The following is a 21,333-nucleotide window of genomic DNA, read 5'->3' as shown; positions in this document are numbered from 1 at the left end:
ATTCTCAGGGGGTGATGGAAGAGACTGGACAAGAATCTTACACCTATGGATGAAGACAGGGGTGGGGTGGAGTTGGGGATCAGGTGGAGGGGAGCTATGGGGGAAGACGGGGGAAAGAGGAGCACCTGTAATAATCTGAACAATAAAGATTTATTATAAATAAAATTTAAAAAAAACAATATAGGCTCTATGAAAGATGAGGGAAGAGAAACATTCTGAAGTCTGAGAGAAAGTATATTGCTCTGAGAATGGGGACAGTACATATTTAAAGATAGTTAAGGATAAGGAACCAAAAGTTAAATAAGAAGAAGAAGAAGGAGATGAAGAAGAAGAAGAAGAAGAAGAAGAAGAAGAAGAAGAAGAAGAAGAAGAAGAAGAAGAAGAAAAAGGGGAATTCTAAAAAAAAAAAAAAAACTGCATAGCTAAAAAAAAAATTATAAATTACTTTTAAATTTACTGCTTCTTAGAGAGAGAGATAGAGAGAGGGAGAGAGAGAGACATTAATTTTTTGTTCCCCTTATTTATACATTCATGGATTGATTCTTGTATGTGCCCAAACCAGGGGTCAAACCCACAACTTTGGTACATGGGGATGATGCTCTAACCCAGTGGTCAGCAAACAGCGGCTCAGGAGCCACATGTGTTCTAAAGCCACTTCTTCAAAATAGACTCACCCAGGCCATGCGTCACAAAGTTCCAATCGCACTATACCTGTGCCCCTGCACGTGGCATTCTGTGGAAGAGCCACACTCAAGGGGTCAAAAAGCCGCATGTGGCTCGCGAGCCGCGGTTTGCCCACCACTGCTCTAACCAGCTGAACTGCAGAGCCAGGGCACACGTTCTGTTATTGACACCAAACGTTACAGGAATCACCATGTATTTCTTGACGGCTATCTAAAAAAAGGGATGAGAGGACAAGATTTTTAATCATCTGAATGTTATAGACTCTATAATATAGAGGGAAGTTTCCAGTAGGTTTGCTGTCTCAGGTTTGGTTTCTTCTTGTATGATGACCTACTTAAGCCAAATAGATACTGAATGCCTAGGACAATGCCATTTGAAAACACTTTTCTCTGTAGGCTCTTATGTTTCCTCCCTGATAAAGAAGTGATTAATATATTTAAATCTAAAATATATTAACAGAACATATTGGCTAAAAGCACATTACTCTTTCCCCCCCCCCATACCAGTTTGTTTGTTGTTTGTTTGTTTGTTTGTTTGGTGTGTTGTGTTTTTTTTTGTTTTTTTTGTGTGTGTGTTTTTTTTACTTATAAAGAAAATCTATTTATCTTGATTAGATACAAATTCAAAACAAATGCTGGATACCAGCTGTTGTATCATCAGCATTTTAAAATTCAACTTTCAATAAAATTTTTAAGAAGGCAAGTCTAGAAAAAAACTTCGTAGTAAAATTTCTGTCTCATTCACTACCATAACCAAACCACATTGATTGCTGTACCTGAAGATATCTATTCAGAATATTTTTTATCCTGTATTGAAAAATAAAGTATATTACCTAAATGACTCAAATGGCAAGAAACAAACAGGGTAAGGGTATTCCTAAAAGCCATCTGTGAACTAACGTGTGCTTCTGGAACCCAACATCTTGGTTCTATATGTGTCAGAAGAAAGGGGGGAGGGAGGAGGAGAAAAGAAAAAATTAAAGGAAGAAAATGGGACCCTGTCTTTAAATATAAAACAAGGAATGACTTTCTTCAATCAAGGTTATTTCAAAGAGGGAAGGTATTTATGAGAATGAAGCAGTCAATTAGACTTCACAGCAGCTCTACCCAAAACTGATACCAAGAGCAGTCACAAAACTTTGTCAGCCAAGACCAGATGCTGCTAATGAAAAATGTGCAAATCGAGGCATATTCAACATGCACCATAGGCTTTGTTGTTTTGGCAAATCAATCTATTTTGAACTAGAAAAAAGTTCAGTGAAAAATTAAGAAAGAAAATATGTAAGTGAAAAGCAAGAAGCCTAGCAGTGGTAGCAAGCATTAGTGAGTCTTAAAAGACCCTCATTTATACCAGCTATTACCCCCAATCCAGTTGGCAAAGTGGAACTTTGCAGCTTTTTAAAATCTAAATGTCCAATGCTGTGTATCTGCCTTGAATATATAGGCTGGTCTAATCTGACCAAATCATGTGATAGAGGAATGATGCCTAAATGCTTTTACATATTTTGAGTTTCTGAGTAACTTTTTTCTCCCTTGAAATTCATATGTTCCAAATATCTGTCTGACTTTGAGCTTGGATTCTCAAGGGGGAACTCACAACCTGGCAGTAGGAATAAAAGACAGAAATAAACTCTATTGACACTTTAAATTAGACATGGTTGCAAGGCCACTCAAGATGACAATCACCCCCACTGCAGCCATTATTGACGGATTACAAGCAAACACCGCCTGCTACCTGGTAATTCTACCTGTTAATTACTTGGAAAGATTCAGATTCCCAACAACTGACCTCAGTATTTTCTTGGGTTTGAGGGCCAATTAGGGAGGGGTAGGAATGACTTTAGAAAGCCACATAGCAGAGTTGACAAGTCAGGCTGGAGCTGCTGAAATTCTATAAAAAATATTCTTGCATCATAATGAAGCTTTTTAGGCAGCCAGTCTCCCTAGACACTTGCTTTTGCCAATAGTTACAACAATACGGAAAATTTTATTAGTGGTGTGGCGATTTCTTTTTTATTTTTATTTTTTATTTTTTAGTGCTGACTATAAAAACACCCACTGAGTTATTTGCAAGCTCTGCCAAGTGGCAAGTGCAGAGTGAATTTCAGATAAGAGAAGACTTTGGACTCCAGCCCTAAACTGATACTTGGGAAGTACATGTGTGTCTTTCTGGAAGAGAGCAGATGGCTATTGGAGAGGGAGGGTTGTCTGTGTGTGTGTGTGAGGGAAGCAGGAATGATGATGATGACAAGAAGCAGATGAAGAAACGCTGAGACAAGCTCAGGCTACTTCTTTTGCTTGTTTTTCTTCTACTTCTCAGTCATCCCAGTGGGATAGCATCTAGTGAAGTCGTGAGGCCTCTCCAGTGATAATGGCAAACCTCGGTGCTGCCGTGGCTCTGCCTGTGAAGAGCTGACCCCTGAAGGAATTCCTGTTGAAGGAGCAGCACTATGACAGGCAGAGTGGAGGGATGCAGATGGTGAATGACTTGCCAAGGGTCATGAAAGTCACCCTTTAAGGTAAGAGGAATTAGCTCATTCATTCAATTGGCATTTGTTGAGTGCCCATTATGTGCTATTGTAGATGGTAGAGATACATGGCCCCTATATGTAATTTAAGCACTGTCATAGCTACTACAGACTTTATTCACTAGAAGAAGAAAAAGCCACAGTTCCCTGCCTCTAGAAAGCTCACAGTAAATAATAACTGTTAATATTTTTACTTGGTACTTTGACAAAAGCTATCTCATTGTATCCACACTATACCCCTCATAAAATGATAATTGTTATCTCATCCTAATATATAAAAACCCTGGGTCCATCACTGAAGGCTCAACCAACTGGAAGTGAGTCCTGTAGTCAGTGTTGGGTTGCCATGGCGACCCAGCACTGTTTGCTATGGTAGCAGGCGTTGTGACCCAGCACTGACTACTGAGGGGACTGTGAACCAGGCCTAGAAAGAGGCCTAAAGATAGAAGTAGGGTCTGATCTGTAGCCTCTGTGACAGCTGTTGATCAGCACTTGCCTCTCTCTTTGTTTCCAAACCTAGCCAGCAGCTGTGACTCCATTTCTCTCCAGGCCTCCACTGGGGGCTGCTGATCAGCCCCACCTTTCTGATCAGGCCCCATTGATAGAACCAGAGATGCTGACTGGCATAGAAACAGACCAATCAGAACCAAATCTGGGTGAAGTGTGAGGAGCCAATGGCTGCCTAGGGGACAGAGCTTTTGGCAGTCTCTGGCATAGAAACTGACCAATCAGAACCAAATTAGCCAGCAGAGGAGGGCAGTTGGGGGTGAGATCAGGCCTGCAGGGGAGGACAGTTGGGAGTGAGATCAGGCCAGCAAGGGAAGGCAATTGGGGGCCATCAGGCCAGCATGGGAGAGCAGTTGGGGTGATCAGGCCAGCATGGGAGCAGTTAGATGTTAATCAGGCCAGTAGGGGAGCGGTTAGGGGGTGATCAGGCTGGGAGGCAGAAGTAATTAAGGCAATCAGGCAGACAGGCAGGTGAATGGTTAGGAGCCAGCAGTCCCAGATTGTGAGAGGGATGTCCGACTGCCAGTTTAGGCCCAATATCAGGCCTAACCTGGCAGTCAGAAATCTTCCAAGGGGTGCCAGTTTGGAGAGAGTGCAGGCTGGGCTGAGGGACACCCCTCACCCCAGTGCACAAATTTTGTGCACCGAGCCTCTAGTAAATTTATAATGAAGACAATGAGCCTTAACCTTGCTCAAGATCAAACAGCTGTTAAGTAGAGCCTCAAAACTTACACTCAGGTATCTTGATTCTTAAGTGTCTAAGACTGCAATCCTTTCTGTCTGAAACAATACAGTTGTGAGTTTTGATACAACAAAACTCAACGGAAATTAATGCCTGAGATCCCATAAGACTCCACTAGGAGTTGTTCATACTCACACTACATGCCAGCCTGCTACCATAAAGATTCAAAAAGAGACACCTAAAAAAAATAAGAAAGATCTCAAATGAACTTAACTTTACAATCTAAGGAATTAGAAAAAGAACAAGCTAAACCCAAAGCCAGTGGAATGGAGGTAATAGTAAAGATTAGAAAAGAAATAAATAAAATAGAGATTAGAAAATAAAAGAGAAAATCAACAAACCCCAAAGTTTCTTCATTAAAAAGACCAACCAATTGACTAAACTTTAGCTAGATGGACTACTTCTATTTAACATAATATGGGAATCCTAGACAAAGCAATCAGGCAAGAAAAAAATAAAATAAAAAAGGGCATACAAATAGAAAAAAATAAGTAAAATTCTTTTTTCAAAGATGATGTGATCTTATACATAGGAAACTCTAAATATTGCACAAAACGTCCTCTTAGAACTAATAAACTAATTCATAGTTGACACACAAAAAGCAATAAATAATCTGAAAACAATTCCATTTACAATAGCATCAAAATTAAATACTTAGAAATTGACTTAACCAATAGGTGAAAAATTTATATAATGAAAACTATAAATTCTGAAAGAAATTAAATACATAAATAAATGGAAAGATATCACATGTTCATGGGTTGGGAGAAAATATTGTTAAGATGTCTATATTACCAAAAACAATCTCTAGATTCAATATAATATCTATCAAAATTCCAATGTTTTTGTAGAAATAGAAAAAAATTATCCTAAAGTTCATATGGAATCTCAAGGGATTATCCCCAATAGTCAAAATAATCCTGAAAAAGAACAAAACTCTTCTTCTGATTCCAAAATTTACTACAAAGATAGAATAATCAAGAGTGTGGTAGCAGCACAAAGACAGTCATACAGACTAATGAAATACAGCAGGGTTCAGAAATGTGCTCTCACAAATATGGTCAAGTAATTTTCAACAAGGGTGCCAAAACCATTCAATGGAGAAAAGACAGTCTTTTAAACAAATGGTGCTGAAAAACTATATATTCTTATGCAAAAAAATGAAGATGGACCCTTACACTATAAGATTATATATACAAAAATTAACTCAAAATGAACCTTGGCCCAAAAGTAAGACCTAAAACCATGAAATATCTTGGAGAAAATACAGGGCAAAAGCTTCATGACATCAGATTTATTAATTTTTTTTTTTTTTGGATATGACTGAAAGCCAAGAAAACAAAAGAAAAAATAGAAAATTGAACTCCATAAAAATTAAAAACATGTGTGCATCAAAAGACTTTAACAGAATAAAGAAGGCAGCCCACCAAATGGACTAAATATTTTCAAATCATATATCTGGTAAGGCATTAATATACAGAATATATAGGAAATTTATAAAATCCAACAACAGAAATAAAAACCAAAACAAAAACAAACAAAAATAAAAACAAAAAAAGCACAAATAACCCTATTCAAAAATGGGCAAAGGACTTAAATTTCTCCAAAGAAGATATACAAATAGCCCATGAGCACATGAAAAGGTGCTTAACATGGCTAATGATTATGGAAATGCAAATCTGAACTACAATGAGATACCACCTCATATCCATTAGAATGACTATAATAAAACAATCAAACAAAGAGAAATAACTAAGGTTGGTAAGGATAGGAGAAACTGGAACCCTGGTGCTCTATTGGTGGGAATGCAAAATGATACATCCGCTGTGAAATATGGTATGGCAGTTTCTGAAAATAATAAAAATTATCATATGATCCAGCAGCTCCACTTCTGGGTATATACTCAAAGAAATTAAAAACAGGATCTCAAAAAGCTATTTGTACACTTACATTTGTAGCAGCATTATTCACAATAGCTAAAACATGGAAGTAACCTTAATGACCATCAATAAATCAATAAACAAAATGAAATGGGAGATATATATATATAATGGAATCAGTTAGACTTAAAATTATGGAAATGCTGACACATGCTTCAACATGGGTGAACCTTGAGGACATTATGCCAAGTGAAATAAGCCAGTCACAAAAACACAAATACTGTATGAGTCCCCTTACATAAGGTACTTAGAGTAATCCAACCAGAGATAAAAAGAAGGAGGGAATTGGGGATTATTGTTTAGTGGGTACAGAGTTTTAGTTTTACAAAATGAAAAAGAATTCTGAAGATGAATAGTCCTGATGGATAAACAGTGTACTTAATACCACTGAACTATATGCTTAAAAATGGTAAAGATAGTAAATTTTATAATATGTATATTTTACCAAAAAATTTTAAATGGTGGTAAAGTAATTGTTAATGATTATATGATTATGGTAATTATTTACTCTTCTATAATGATTACTGCACACCACTCGTCTAATCCTTTTATGCATATTAACTCACTTAATTCCCACAATTATCCTGTATACTATCATCATGTTCCATTTACATATGAGAAAAATTAGGCACAAAGAAATTGACATACCCAAAATCACATAGAAAGAGAGGAGGCAGTATTCAAACCCAGGTAAACTGGATGTATAGTTTACATTCTCAACTGCCTCTCAAAGACGAAGTAAAAAACGTAGGAGACAAGTTTATGTACGTTTTGATTGAACCTACAAAGCAGAAGCTTCTCTGCAGCAGAGGAGGAAAATGGAAATAAATAAACAAAAAAGATATTCGTGGTGATTATATTAGTTACCTGTTGCTGTGTAGCTAAATTAGCCCAAAACTTCAAAGCTTAAAGCAATAAGCACTTATGATCTGCAGCTTTCTGGAGGTCAAGCATTTGGAGTCACTTGACCAGTTAGTTCTGGTCCAGGGTTTCTCAAGAGGCTAGTGCTGAAGTCATCTGAAAGCTTGACTGGGACTAACGGATTGGCTCACTCACATGGCTGGTGGCAGGAGGCCTCAGCTCCTTGTCATCGATTGGCAGGGAACAGCCCATCCTTACCATGTGAGCCTCTTCAAAGGGCTTCCTGTTTCTATAAAAAGACAGTGGTCTTCCTCCAGACAGTGGTTCTCAACCTTTCTAATGCTGTGACCCTTTAATACAGTTCCTCATGTTGTGGTGACCCCCCCAACCATAAAATTATTTTCGTTGCTACTTCCTAAGTGTAATTTTGCTGCTGTTAATGAATCATAATATAAATATCTGTTTTTCCGATGGTCTTAGGCTCTACAGCAGCAGGTTTAGAACCACTAGCAGGGTCGCCTAAGACCATTGGAAAACACAGATATTTACATTATGTTTCATTAACAGTAGCAAAATTACACTTACGAAGTAGCAACGAAAATAATGTTATGGTTGGGGGTCACCACAACATGAGGAACTGTATTAAAGGGTCACAGCATTAGAAAGGTTGAGAACCACTGACTCCAGAACAAGAGATACAGAGCAAGGAGGAAGCCACATGGTATGACCTAAACTTGGAAGTCCCACATTTTCTCTGCTACCATGTCCCATTTGTTTCAATCCAGGTGCTAAATCCAGCTCTCACTTAGAGATGGAAATTAGCTTCACTTATTGAAAGGAGGATTATAAAAAAAATGTATGGGATATAATTTAAAATCATCACAGTAATCATATTATGATTATAGGAATGTGAGTAATTTGTTTTTATAAACAATTTTTTGTATTATATTTTTATAACAAAATAACTGAAAAGATAAAATTGTGTTATAAACACTATCTCTGTATTTCAATGCACTCAGCAAACTTTAAAATTTTTATTATTTTTTAATTACAGTTTACATTCAATATTATGTTGGTATAATTGTACAGTTTCAGGTGGACAACATAGTGGTTAGACAATCACACATACTTTACAAAGTGTTCTCCACTATATTTCTAGTACCCACCTGGCACCATACATAGTTATTACAATACTATTGACTATATTCCCTATGCTGTACTTTACATCCCTGTGACTATTTTGTAACTACCAATTTGTGCTTTTTAATCCCTTCACCTTTTTCATTAAGTCCCCCACTCCCTCACCCATCCCAGTCTGGAAACCATTAGACTGTTTTTTGTATCTATGAGTCTGTTTCAATTTTGTTTCTTTGTTTAGTTCTTTAGATTTTACACATAAGTGAAATAATATGGCATTTGTCTTTCTTTGACTGACTTATTTCACTTAGCATAATACCCTCTGTGTCCATCCAAACTGTTGCAAATGGTAAGATTTAATTTCTTTCTTTTTTTTTTTGTGGCTAAGTAATATTCCATTTCATTTATGTACCACATCTTTATCTACTCGGTTACTGATGGGCACTTTGGTTGCTTCCATATCTTGAACTATTATAAATAATGCTGCAATAAACAAAGGGGTGCATATATTCTGTTGAATTAAAGTTTAGAGTTTCTTCTAATATACATCCAGACGAGGGAATAGCTAGGTCATACGGTACTTTCATTTCTAAATTTTGAGGAACCTCCATACTGTTTTCCATAGTGGCTGCTCCAATCTGCATTCCCACCAACAGTGCACAGCAGTTCCCTTTTCTCTACATCCTTGCTAACACTTGTTGTTTATTGATTTACTAGAGGCCTGATGCATGAAATTCGTGCAAGGGGCTCGGCCCTCACAGCCTTGGTAGTTTGCCTCAGCCCTCACTATCCCAGCTCCATCCAAAAGGTCGTTCAACTGTCCAGTCTAATTAGCATATTACACTTTTATTATTATAGATTGTTGATAGCCATATTGAAATATGTAAAGTGGTATCTCATTGTGGTTTTAATTTGCTTTTCTCAGACCATTAGTGGTGTTGAGCATCTCGTCATGTTTAATGGCTATCTGTATGTCCTGTTTGGAAAAGTGTCTATTCAGGTCCCTTGCCCATTTTTAAAAAATATATATATTTTATTGATTTTTTACAGAGAGGAATAGAAAGTTAGAAACATTGATGAGAGGGAATCATCGATCAGCTGCCTCTTGCACACCCTCTACTAGGGATGTGCCCGCAACCATGGTACATGCCCTTGACCAGAATCGAACCTGCGACCTTTCAGTCCGCAGGCTGATGCTCTATCCACTGAGCCAAACCAGTTTCAGCCCTTGCCCATTTTTTAATTTGATTGTTTAGGGGGCTTTGTGTTGAGTGGTATGAGTTCTTTATAAGTTTTGGATATTAAACCATTATCAGACATATCATTGGCAAACATCTCTTCACACTGAGTAGGTTGTATTTTCATTTTACTGATGGTTTACTTTGCTGTGCAAAAACTTTTTAGTTTGATGTTGTCCCATTTGGTTTTTTTTTTCCCCTTTGCTTCTCCTTGCCTGAGGAGATACACCAGAAAAAATATTGCCTATAGTAAACTTTTTTGAAAGACACTTCTAAAGGTCAAATTCAACTCTATCAACTACTTCTTTGTTCTTTATAACATTCTCTTAAAATAATAGTCACTAGACAAACAGTTCTTCCTCAAATGTCTGCCATACAACTGAGAGAAAGGAATATTTAGGGAGTAAGCCTTAAAGCACAAGTGTCTCATCTACTCCTGGAGGCAGGCCTCCACATCTGCCTAGCTGCGCTTAATCATTGTCTTAAATTGCACAAAACACACACACACACACACACACACACACACACACACACACACACACAAAAACAAAAAACAAAAAAACCTGTGCCTTTAGCTTTCCTCCATTCTTACAATAGTCACATGAAACCTATTAGTATAGATTTTACAGCTCTGTTTTCAAGGACACTGCATATCATATCTCTCACTGCCTTCCACAGAAGATTCCATTTGGGAAATATCTTTTAGAATGCGCTGCCATGAAAAAAAATTACTCCCTTGAAGAATAAATGTGCTTAGTCACCTCTGAGTTATAAAGCTTGACATGTTTCCTTTCTTTGTCCTGGCTACAAGGAAACTTATAGTAATGAGTGTCTTTTGCAATTAACATAGGTCTTTTCCTTTACATGATCTTGATTTTATAATATTGTAACTTTATTTTGCATCAGCCCCTTATTCAGTCATGAAAAGTATTTTTTAGAAAGAAGCAGATAGGAATAATAAGTACTCTTGTACCACAACATGCGTTAATCATTGGCAAGATCTACAGATATATAGTAAGGTCTCCAGTGAAAAGAATTTTTATTTTCTTTTTAAACAACAGAAATGCAATTTGGGAGTAGTTGACAGTTTTTTATTTGTCCAGATAGAGACCTTTGGGACATTAGTGTATATCATCATTTTTATTTCTTCACTAAACAGTTATTAAGGACTTTCCGTTAAGTGGTATGATAGTCATGTATACTTCTAACCCATTTAACATGACTGGCCACCATACTGAGTGATTATATTTCTGTTGGTCTCTAAAGTCATTTCCCTCAAAATGAAACAATTAAGAAGGTGAGCGTTTATATATGGCCATCTAATACAGTCCCCATACTGCCTCGTGGATACTATCGGAAGCTGGCGGAGCACATCACACTGATCACTTGTGGCCAAGGAACACAGGCATTGGATGCTGCGCACATCCTCAGAGTTGAATGCATTCTGCAATCTTTGCTCCTCTGAGGCTTCTCTTTCTGCCACTTATTTCTGGCAAATAGTTGTGATGATAATGGCTGAAAAGGTAAGCCAAGTGAAGTGTTTATTTGCCACAAAGAATGAGAATTATACTAACTGTTCAAATGCAAGTTTTCAAGCTATTCAAGGATACAGTGGAGCAAACCAAGGATAAATGTCAGCAAGCAGTTAGGGGTCAGTGGGTCCTTGGACATTAGGAAAGACTTCATAAACATCACCACAGTTTGGAAGGATAAGTGGAAAATCTTGTAATTGTCAAGAAACTATGGCAAGAGATATGTCATAGCCCATCTGCTCTCACCCTCTGTAGAATGCTAATTTGTAATAATATCTACACTCTGCACTAAATGGGCTACATGTACACTATCTCATTTAATACTCATAACAACACTATCATTTTGCAAGTGAGAAAATTAGAAGCCCAGAAAGGGTAGGGAAAAAGCCTCCCAAGGTTTTACAGCTAAGAAATTAAACAGTGTATGGACCCACACAATCTAACTCTAGAACCCACGAGCTTAATTGCCGTCAGTTCCTGCAATATTTTTTTTCTTCCTTGCATTCAATTACATTTTATTAAATTTGAGTCTTAGCAGTTTTGAGCTGGGAGGAGGGGTTGGTAATGGTAAGAAAGTGACAAAGTAAAACTGGGAGTGAAAAAAAAAGCCTTATGAGAAATTGTCAATGGCTTATACCCAACATCCATTTTCCCTTCTTCCTCAATAATAGAATCACCCTATACCCCTGTGCCCAACTAAAAATATAACATGTCTCAGTTTCTTATGCAGGCAGATGTGGTCATTTGATCACTTTTTGGTGAATAAGATTTATACCAAAAATCCTTATATGCCCATCCTCCTTCCTGCTGCTTAGAACTTGGGTAAGTTAGCATAAGCTCTGCAGCTATCATGGACCATTATAAGGCCTTGTCCATGGAAGCCATCTACTTAGGATAGCAGGGGGGGGGGGGGGGGGGTAGAACTAGTTCTCTAATGTCACTACGAAGTGGTAAGACCAACCTGGAAGGCCCACTTCCTTTTACATGAGCAGGAAATAAACTTTTATGTTACTTAAGCCAGTGTTGCTTTGGGACTTCCTGTTAGATGCAGCCAGACACTGCCCAAGGCTGTCGCTGCTCATGGTTGTATTGGTTTTTTACTGCCCCAAAGCATCTGGCTGAAAAGGGGGTGAGGGATAGGGGGTGGTTGGGGGGAGTGAAGGCTGCAAACCCTGGATCCTGATATGGAGCTGAGTCCATTTGGATAAAGAGGACATTGTTTTCCACCCCAGCCAAAGCTGTGTCCCTGTCTGTATGAATCCTTTGCTGATTCATACAAAGGCATTACCTACATAGGGGAGCTGTGGCTTCATTCTAACTAGTTCCAGTCCAGAGGAGTGAGTTATACAATGGCAGAGGTTACAGGAGGTATCTGGAACAGAAATCTTTCAGAGGAATAATAACTACCAGAGTTAATTGGTAGAAAGAATAAGTCTTTCTCTGCTATTCCCAGAAATAATTCAAAGAAGAGGAATGCAGGGGGAAATCGGACTTCCTATTTGCCTGTTACTTCCTAGTAACATGAGGGCTCAGGGTCATTTAAATACGAAAGGCAATGTGATTTTATTTTTCAGTCATGGCCTCTTGTGCATTCATCATCTGGTTTAATCTTCAAAACTACTTTATAATTAGATATTATTGTCCCAGTTCTACAGATGAGAAAACAGGCTTAGAGGAAGTAAATAAATTATTCAAGGTCACAGCTAATAAGAGGCGAAGCCAGGATTCTGACCTAGATATATCTGACTCCTGAACCTGTGCCCTTTAGCCACCACTCTACATCTCAGCCTATCACGGGTTACCACACGTCCGAATTAGTGCCATCCCGATTTTACTCGAACTTGTGGAAACTTCAAAACACTTGTAATGTGCTAACTGATGTGCTAGAATCCCTTTGTTTAAAATAGAGAATTTCGTTCACTTCTGCAGTTATTTCTGTTTCTGAGAAGGGGAGTGCTCCACAGATGTGAGGAGCAGCCAGGATTCCCACTCAGCATGACACAGCCCTACTGGCTTCAGGAAGGCAGCCCCAGAACTCCCCGTGGAAAGGGCAAGTCCTCTTTAATGAAATTTTTCCTCTGGAGGTGCAGCTTCCCTCTGCTGCTCAACTCGAGTTCATCTTGAGATTACCCTACCCTAAGTTATTTTAAGGCAGTATTAATGTTTTATGACTCATTTCTTAGTTTCCCGCTGGGGAGGGGGAAAAAAATCACAGCCCATGCATTCTGTCCCAGACACTGCAAACAGCTGATGTGTAATTTGGAAAAGTCTATTTTATGGGAAATGGGAGGATAGGAAAGACAGAGAAAATTATTTCTGTTGGAGTAATAACTGTTTCTACATCTCCCTCTTGTCCTGGTGCCCCTGCCCCACCTCCCACCACACACACACATACACACCTGGGCTTCTGCAGTTCTCTGCACTGACATTTTCTACATGACTATAAAATTTACTTTGTAGAAGCAAAGGGCTGTTATTGAGCAATTTTTGCCTCCAAAAGTTAACCCAAGATCATTTCAGGGATGTGTCCTTGGATTATCTTACTTTTTGGGGGAGGAGGGAAGGGTCTCTCTGAATCTGCCCTAACTTCAGATGTGCAAGTGTGTGTGAAGGGAGGAGGGAAGTTTATTATTTGAAATAATATATTTTTCTGCCTCTAAATAAAAGCTGATACTCAACAAAAGGAACACTAATAAAATTTCCCTACTACCTAGCTGAGGTCTGTAATAAGTGCTTTTGCATGTGTTTTAAGAGAATTGGCCATAGTTTAAAAGACAGATGTGAGCTCTTAACATCTTCCTTTGAGTGACACAAAAAAGCCCTGGTCTGACTCTACCCCAGGTGGAACTCTCTCACATCTGACCCCATGTACAGACGAGCCAGTCACTCTATAGGCTTGTTCCAGGAACTACTCCTCTTACACCATTCACAAGGGAGTTCTGGGAGGCAATTGGTGCAAGCTGTTAAAAAAAAAAAAAAAAAAAAAAAAAAAAAAAAAAAAAAAAAAAGTGTGGACAAAACAAAACAATTCTAAAGATTCACTCACGCTACCCTAGGTAGAGGCCTGAAAGTGTGAAGTTGTGTAGCTGATCATAGGGAAAGCTATGAGGACAATTAGAACTGATATTCCAAATGCCCTTTATAAAGAAGCAGCAATATGCCAGCATTTTAAATTTGTGTATGTGCCCATTTGTATGAATTTTTGCAGACTGGTATAATGTGAAATATATATCCTCCAGAAAATTATTTTTCTGTCCCATATTAGAAAATAGCATTTTTGAGGGGAGGGCAAGAACTGCATTTCTTGCGTCCCAAATTCTTAGGTTTCCCCCTTTTTTAATGTTAATGATTATTGAGTGGTGACTTTATGCTAATCACATTATGCATTATTCATTTACTTCTCAAATAGTACATACCTATGATGCTATTACTTAATTATTCCTCATTGAAGGGATGAGGAAACTGAAATTTTAAGTAACTTATCCAAGGCCGAATTCATTTGAACAGAATTGTCGCATATTAGCATCCAAGTTTTGGAATCTCAAACTTATGTTCTCAGATGTTTGTCTAGATGTGTTTGGCAGGAAATGGGGTGGGGATAGTCAGGCCAGCTTGCTGAGGGATCCTTTAAGGAAAGCGCTAACCGTGTAAGAGGACCTGTTATGACATAACACCTGTGCCCATCAATACATGAGAGTCTAAGTTTCATGATGCACTACCTCAATCTAGTTAAAAACTGCACGCTTTCTTTGCAATAACCTTATAATGAACTATTTCCACAGACCAAAGTGATGAAATGATAAGCTCATGAATGATCACAAACAACTCACAGATTCCCACTCAGCCAGGCATCCTGATGTTCAATAACTTGAAGCTATTATACCGCTCTTGTTCTTGTTCTTATTACGGAGACAAAGCATGTCGATGTCTTTAGTGAAAAAGTGGTTTCCCAGCCCTTTTCTTACCAAACCACAGAACAGCCTCAGGGCTAGCCTTCCATCAATCTATTTCTTCATTCACTCACCAAATATTCACTGAGCAACTTCTCTGGGCCTGCTTTAGGCCCACTATTCTGGACTCTGCAGATACTGCAGGGACTGAAATGAACTTCCTACAAAGTCTATATTCTAGAAGGAGAGACATGCTTTAAAAAATAAATGTGTTTTTGTGTACAGAACAATAAATCTGGTCAAGGGACAGAATGTGGTGGTCACTGGCTCTAATTTAGATGAGGTGCTCAGAATAGACCTCCCTGAAGTAGTGGCACTGGAACAGAGACTGGAATAGCATGCTATATACAATGAGCATCCAGGGATGGGATCAATAGGCGGGAAAGTTCTGAGGTGGGACCCTGACTTCTGCATGGTGGGACACAAGGAAGAGGCCCATGGGCTGGGAACACAGTAAGTAAGGGAGAGACAAATAGATGAGATGGCAGAGAAGGCAAATTAGGTCCCATAAATTTCCCTACATCCTAGCCAATGGGATGCGGGACCCTGACTGTTATTCTAGGTAACATGGGAAACCACTGGAAGGCACTGAGCAGGAGAGTGTTATGTTTTGTCTGTCATGTTATAAAGAATCATCTGGATGCTGTGGCAAAAATGGACCATAATACCTAATGCTACTAATGTTAGGTCACAGTCACTCACTGGTTTAGAGGTGACCATGCTACTGAAGGTCAGTTATAACTGTGTCTAGTATCTTCACCCCAGAAACTGAGGCAATGTAATTCAAACCTGTCCCTATGGAAAATCTTAAGATGAGCTATATTAATTGAGCAGAAATGTGAACTTAAAATTGTACATTTTTAAAGCTGTCATGGTACAAAGTCAGACTTCTGTTCTGGCAGAAGGCACCCTAGGCCATCTTCAAGCATCCCAAACCCTCACCTTCCCACTGAGATGGACAAGGAGATGTGACCAAGTAACAGCATCACAGGAATAGACCAACTGTAGGGTGAGCTGGTGAGTATTCATTTACCTCAGGTTAGTCAGGAGGGAAGAGGGAGAGGGAGGGCAGGCAGAGAACACAAAATCCCAGGTGATGGGAGGCAAAGTGGACCCCTAGAAATTACCACGGCAGGCCTGATTCTGTACAGATGTGATCCTGTTCAACTGGAACAACAACACTGAGAAAAAGGAGACTCAAATATGTTTAATAAGCATCCCAAGGTCATGTAACTGATGAGTGACAGAGCAGGCATTTAAGCTGGGCTTTTTTCCCCTCCAAAGCTTGTAATTTTTCATGCAACGTCTAGTTGTGCTGATGGTGTTGGCACAGTGACAGCGAGAAGACTGTCCTAAATAAATGTGAAAATAAATCTTGGGCCATTCATTACACGAGCTATATAAGCAAGCCATCATCCCTGTGGCAGGACTGAGCAGCACCAGAGAAATCTGCTGCTCATAAAAGGGAGCATCATTCTAGTTTATGGTGGCTTTACCTGCCAGGTTGGAAGAGTGGGGTATGGAGGAGGAAGTATCCCAAAAGTTTTATTTAAGTCTTCCTTAGAGCTGAAAAAACAAAAAAGGGAAACGGAACTCTAGCTAGCAAAAACAAAACAAACAAACAAAATATGTAGGTTGAGCTCTCTTTTGCATTCAGAAAACATTTATCATTAGTTTTAACCAATTGTTATTAAATCTCTAACTTGTTTGGAATTCTACAGAGAACCCAAATTGCAAAATGTTTTAAAAATATGATTTGCTGCCCCAGTCTGCCTCCATAAATACTATCCTCACAGGTGAGAATATATTATCTCATACTTTCATTCAACGAATGTTTATTGAGCATCAGTTATGTGCCAGGCACCAGGGTAATTTGGCCGAGAAATTCCTAAATCCTGCTGGTATTCTTTCTGAAGCAACCAAGTCCTCCTGATTCTTAATAACAAATACCTGACAGAAAAGTCCCCAGTTAAATTATATAGAAAATCTACTGCCTTTGGAATCTAAAAATGTATGCTATAGGGAAAAAAAAGAAAAGAAAAAAAACACAGGACATACAGATTATTGCCCTTCATTTCTCAGTAGTCTTGCATCTTGTTCTCATTCTCTGAAGTCTGGTTATTATTAAGTGGAGAGCATTCTCAACACACTACATACAGCATATTAATTTCCACTGGCAAAGTGTCAACTAGAATAACCGTTTTTTATGTGTGGTTGGCATGTATGCATATGGAGGTTGCTAAATCTCCTCGTGTGTTCTGAAACTAAGACGGGGCTGGGTGTGGAGAGAGGAGGACCTCATCGTGGACTGGTGTTGCCCATCTGGCTCCGATATCACCTCCAGAATGAACATTTGGAGGCCCTCCAAGGAAACAATCGCTGTGACCAGTTCTCAGTTGAGCCTCCAGTCACGCTGCTGGAATTATAGAGGCCAAGGAGAGCATGGGATTTTCTCAAAGACCATCACTGTATTGTTAAACCAGGGTGCGTTCCCTCCACCAGGCTCTGCATGTCGTGGACACTAATCCTCGTGCCGGAGGAGAATTGAATCAGGCCAGGCTGACCAAACTGCCAAGCTAGGCAGCCCACATTAGTCAGAGACCTCCCTGGGGCACCAGATATGCTGAGCTGAGAACTTTGCAGCAAGGACCACCACAGAGCTGGCAGGGAGCTCTCACATATTAAATGATGAAATCACCGCACGGAATTTTAGAGCTGGGAGGGAACTACATCAACCTTACCTTTTACAGATGAGGAGATAGCCATCCAGGGAAAGTAGGTGCTTTCTCTAAAAACATCCCATGGTCAAAAGGCAAAGTCAGGCCTGGACTTCACGATCCTGGAAGCCCAGACCCAGCTGTGCAGGTAGGCAAACTCCCTGGTGGTGTATGAGCCAGAGCTGTATTATCAATGGGCCACTAATGTGTTAGCTGATAACATGTTTAGACCTCTCCACAGGTGCTTTTCTCTCCCAACTATTTTTTTTTTTTAAATAAACTCAAACTTGTATAAAAGTTGTGCATTTAGTCCACAGAACTGTTTTCCCTAAACCAGTGGTCGGCAAACTCACTAGTCAACAGAGACAAATATCAATAACACAATGATTGAAATTTCTTTTGAGAGCCACATTTTTAAAACTTAAACTTCTTCTAATACCACTTCTTCAAAATAGACTCGCCCAGGACTTGATATTTTGTGGAAGAGCCACACTCAAGGGGCCAAAGAGCCCCATGTGGCTAGCGAGCCACAGTTTGCCAACCACAGCCCTAAACTATTTGAGAGTAAGTTGCCCAATTAAAATAATTCAACTAAGCAGAGTTGTCTTCTGTTGGGATTTCATGGTAAATAAGAACCATTTTCAGCAGGGAAAGAACTGACGATTTCAAGAGAAGCCGCTCATCCAGTCCTCCTACCAGGTAACATCTGGGGCATAGGATATGGAGGAGTGAGTGGGAAAATTCACTGCACTTGGAAGGAGACAGCATTGTAGCTGGGACTCGAAAGATGAGTGTGATTTCTAGTAAGCATACCATACGTGAAACGGTGTATCTGGTGGGAATGATGACAAAGGCGTGGAGATGTAAAGCACAGGAAGCTCAGCGTGCACCGAGTCCCCCAAAGATGGGCAGGGCACCGAGGAACCTGGAGGAGCACCACAGGGCCATGATGGTTCTGCCAAGGAGGAGGAGAATTTTGTAATATCATCCTGTGGCAATGTGGGACTTTCAATTACAGAGAACCAAGGGCTGGGGATAAAGAGACAAAAAGAAGGCAAGGGTAATATAATTACACCCCAGTGAGACAAAGACAGAGCAGGGTCTATGGACAGATGAGGTAATCAAGTCAGAAATATTGATGTTATATTAAGTTAGAAAACATGTAATACAGTCTTCAAATTGTTTCTTGAGTTACTTTTATCTGAAAAGTTAGATAACGTGTAAATATCCTACTTAAAATTGCAACTCCACCCCAGACTCCTGTTCCCCTTCAATCTCTTTACTCTTTCTTTCCTCCATAAAAACTGTTAATATTACCACTAACATTCTATATAATTTACACTTGCGATTGTGCATTGTTGATTATCTGTCTTTCCCCACTGGAATATGAGCTTCATAAGGAGAGACAACTTTGTTTAGTTTGTTCATTGATTATCCCAAACACCTCACTGCCAAAGACATACTAGAGGTACAACTAATGTTGCTAATCAGTGAATAAGCACACACATGCATCGGCACACTCCTAGCAGCACTTCAAGGTAGACAAATGACATAGCATACACTAGAGATAATGTCAATGGTACTTAGAGATAAAATAAATATTCTCTATTAAAATACCTATACATGTACCTTAATGGTGGAGGGTCAAAGTAAATAAACAAACAATAAAAAACTTCACATGCAGACAACAGTATGGTGATTGCAAAAGGGAAGGGAGGAAGCAGGAGAGGGTAAAGGGGGTATAAATGGTGATGGAAAGAGACATGACTTGGAATGGTGAACACACGATACAATATACAGATGACGTATTATAGAATTGCACACCTTAAACCAAAGTAATTTTATTAACCAGTGTAACCCCAATAAATTCAATGTTTTAAAGAAAAAAGAGAAAAAGAATAAAAGGGTTTCATGATTCGTAAACAGCATATAACACTAGTCCAGGAGACTGGTACATATTTAATACATATTTTTTTGCATGTACTAAAACCTTGTATTGTCTGCCTGAAGCACAGTGGTTAAGCATCAACTTAGGAACCAGGAAGTCACGATTCAATCCCCAGCGAGAGCACATGCCCTGGTTGTAGGCTCATTCCTCAATAGGGGTGCTTAAGAGGCAGCCAGTTGCTTTTTTTCTCTCATCATTGATGTTTCTACCTCTCTCTCCCTTTTTCTTCCTCTCTGAAATCAATAAAATATATATTTTTTAAAAAAATACAAAAAACCTTGTATGCACTAAATATACTTGTAGAGAGGGCAAGAAATTGATTATAGGAAGGGTGCTGCAGTTGTGAAATCATATTATGACAGAGCTCATGACAAGGTTTGCTAAACAATATTTAGAACTTGGTCAGACCGGGCACTATGAGAGATTTTTAAACATATTTTATCATAATCAGTCTTTGTAATAGTACATTAGCACTCTAAGGTATCACTATTTCTATTTAACAGATGAATAAACTGAGACTCAGAAAGGCAACTGACTTGCCCTGTGACATAGCTGGAACAAGTCCATCTGATGTTGGTGCCTGTGTGCTTCCCACTATGCCAAGAAAACTAAAACATTAACAAGGAAAAGAAGATTTTCGTAAGCATTTATTCTGGACCAGACACTGTACTACTCTCCTTGCAATAACTCTATAAGATGTTTAACATTAGTTTACCCATTTTACAGATGAGAAACCTAGTCCAGAGATTTGAAATAAATTGTTCAAGATCACGTCTAGAAAGTTCTACAACTGGGATTCAGACTCATACTTGATAGACTTGAAAGCCTGTGCTCATAACCACTACACCATATTGCCAAGTGGGAAGCTATGATATTGCCAGATGGAACAGGCTGCGGTTTTGCTAATTTAGGGAAAAAGGAACTAGCAACGATGCTTTCCACAAGGCAAGTACAAAGAGATAAACATTTAGCAAATTAATGCAGTAGTTTGAAAAGTAGTTTGAGCAGATGCCATGTGGAAGTTACCAGAAAAAACATCAGTTCTTTAAGCCAAATGGTATTTTGAGAGCATGAAGAGAATGTAATTATAAGATTTTTAATCATAAAAACAAATCCATGTACATAAACACTTAGCTAGAAGAAGAATAGGGCATATTGCTGGGAATGTTACGTTAAACATCTCTTTTATTAATTAATAAGATACTGGTCATCATAAAATTACAAGTGCTCAAACACAGTAATAATATTAGGATTTGATATACAATCTCGGATGTTAATGTTTATAAAGAAATATGAGTCTTCCCATTCATGTCTCCCAGTGCAGGGTCCTGCGAAGCCAAGACCGAAGCAGAGGATGTCATCTGTGGCCATCTGAGGCCCTCCAACTCCTACAGCAGAGCCAGGAACTGTGGGAGAAATGGGAATCTGAAGGGAGCTGGAATCGGTTGCCAAAACAAGGATGCGATGACAGAGACCAACAACCACCTACAGCAGATGTTGGGCATTTCATGGGGGCCAGCTCTCCTTCTTGCTCTTATCTGCATACTGGG

General features: G+C 39.0%; 1 long non-coding RNA gene across 2 annotated transcripts; it reads left to right on the top strand.

Moving 5' to 3' along the window:
• The first annotated feature begins 2,919 nt into the window (after positions 1-2,919).
• Positions 2,920-20,725, top strand: LOC123652793. Of its 2 annotated transcripts, none has more exons than XR_006742284.1 (3): positions 2,920-3,202; positions 20,287-20,422; positions 20,510-20,725. It is a non-coding gene; the product is annotated as an uncharacterized LOC123652793 (long non-coding RNA). The 2 variants fall into 2 exon arrangements; XR_006742285.1 differs by lacking the exon at positions 2,920-3,202 and adding an exon at positions 18,410-18,534.
• The last annotated feature ends 608 nt before the right edge of the window (positions 20,726-21,333 follow it).

The sequence above is a fragment of the Pipistrellus kuhlii genome, unplaced genomic scaffold (genome assembly GCF_014108245.1).
Source record: "Pipistrellus kuhlii isolate mPipKuh1 unplaced genomic scaffold, mPipKuh1.p scaffold_m20_p_2, whole genome shotgun sequence".
In the NCBI taxonomy this organism is placed as follows: Eukaryota; Metazoa; Chordata; class Mammalia; order Chiroptera; family Vespertilionidae; genus Pipistrellus; species Pipistrellus kuhlii.
This window is presented reverse-complemented; position numbering and strand designations above follow the sequence as displayed.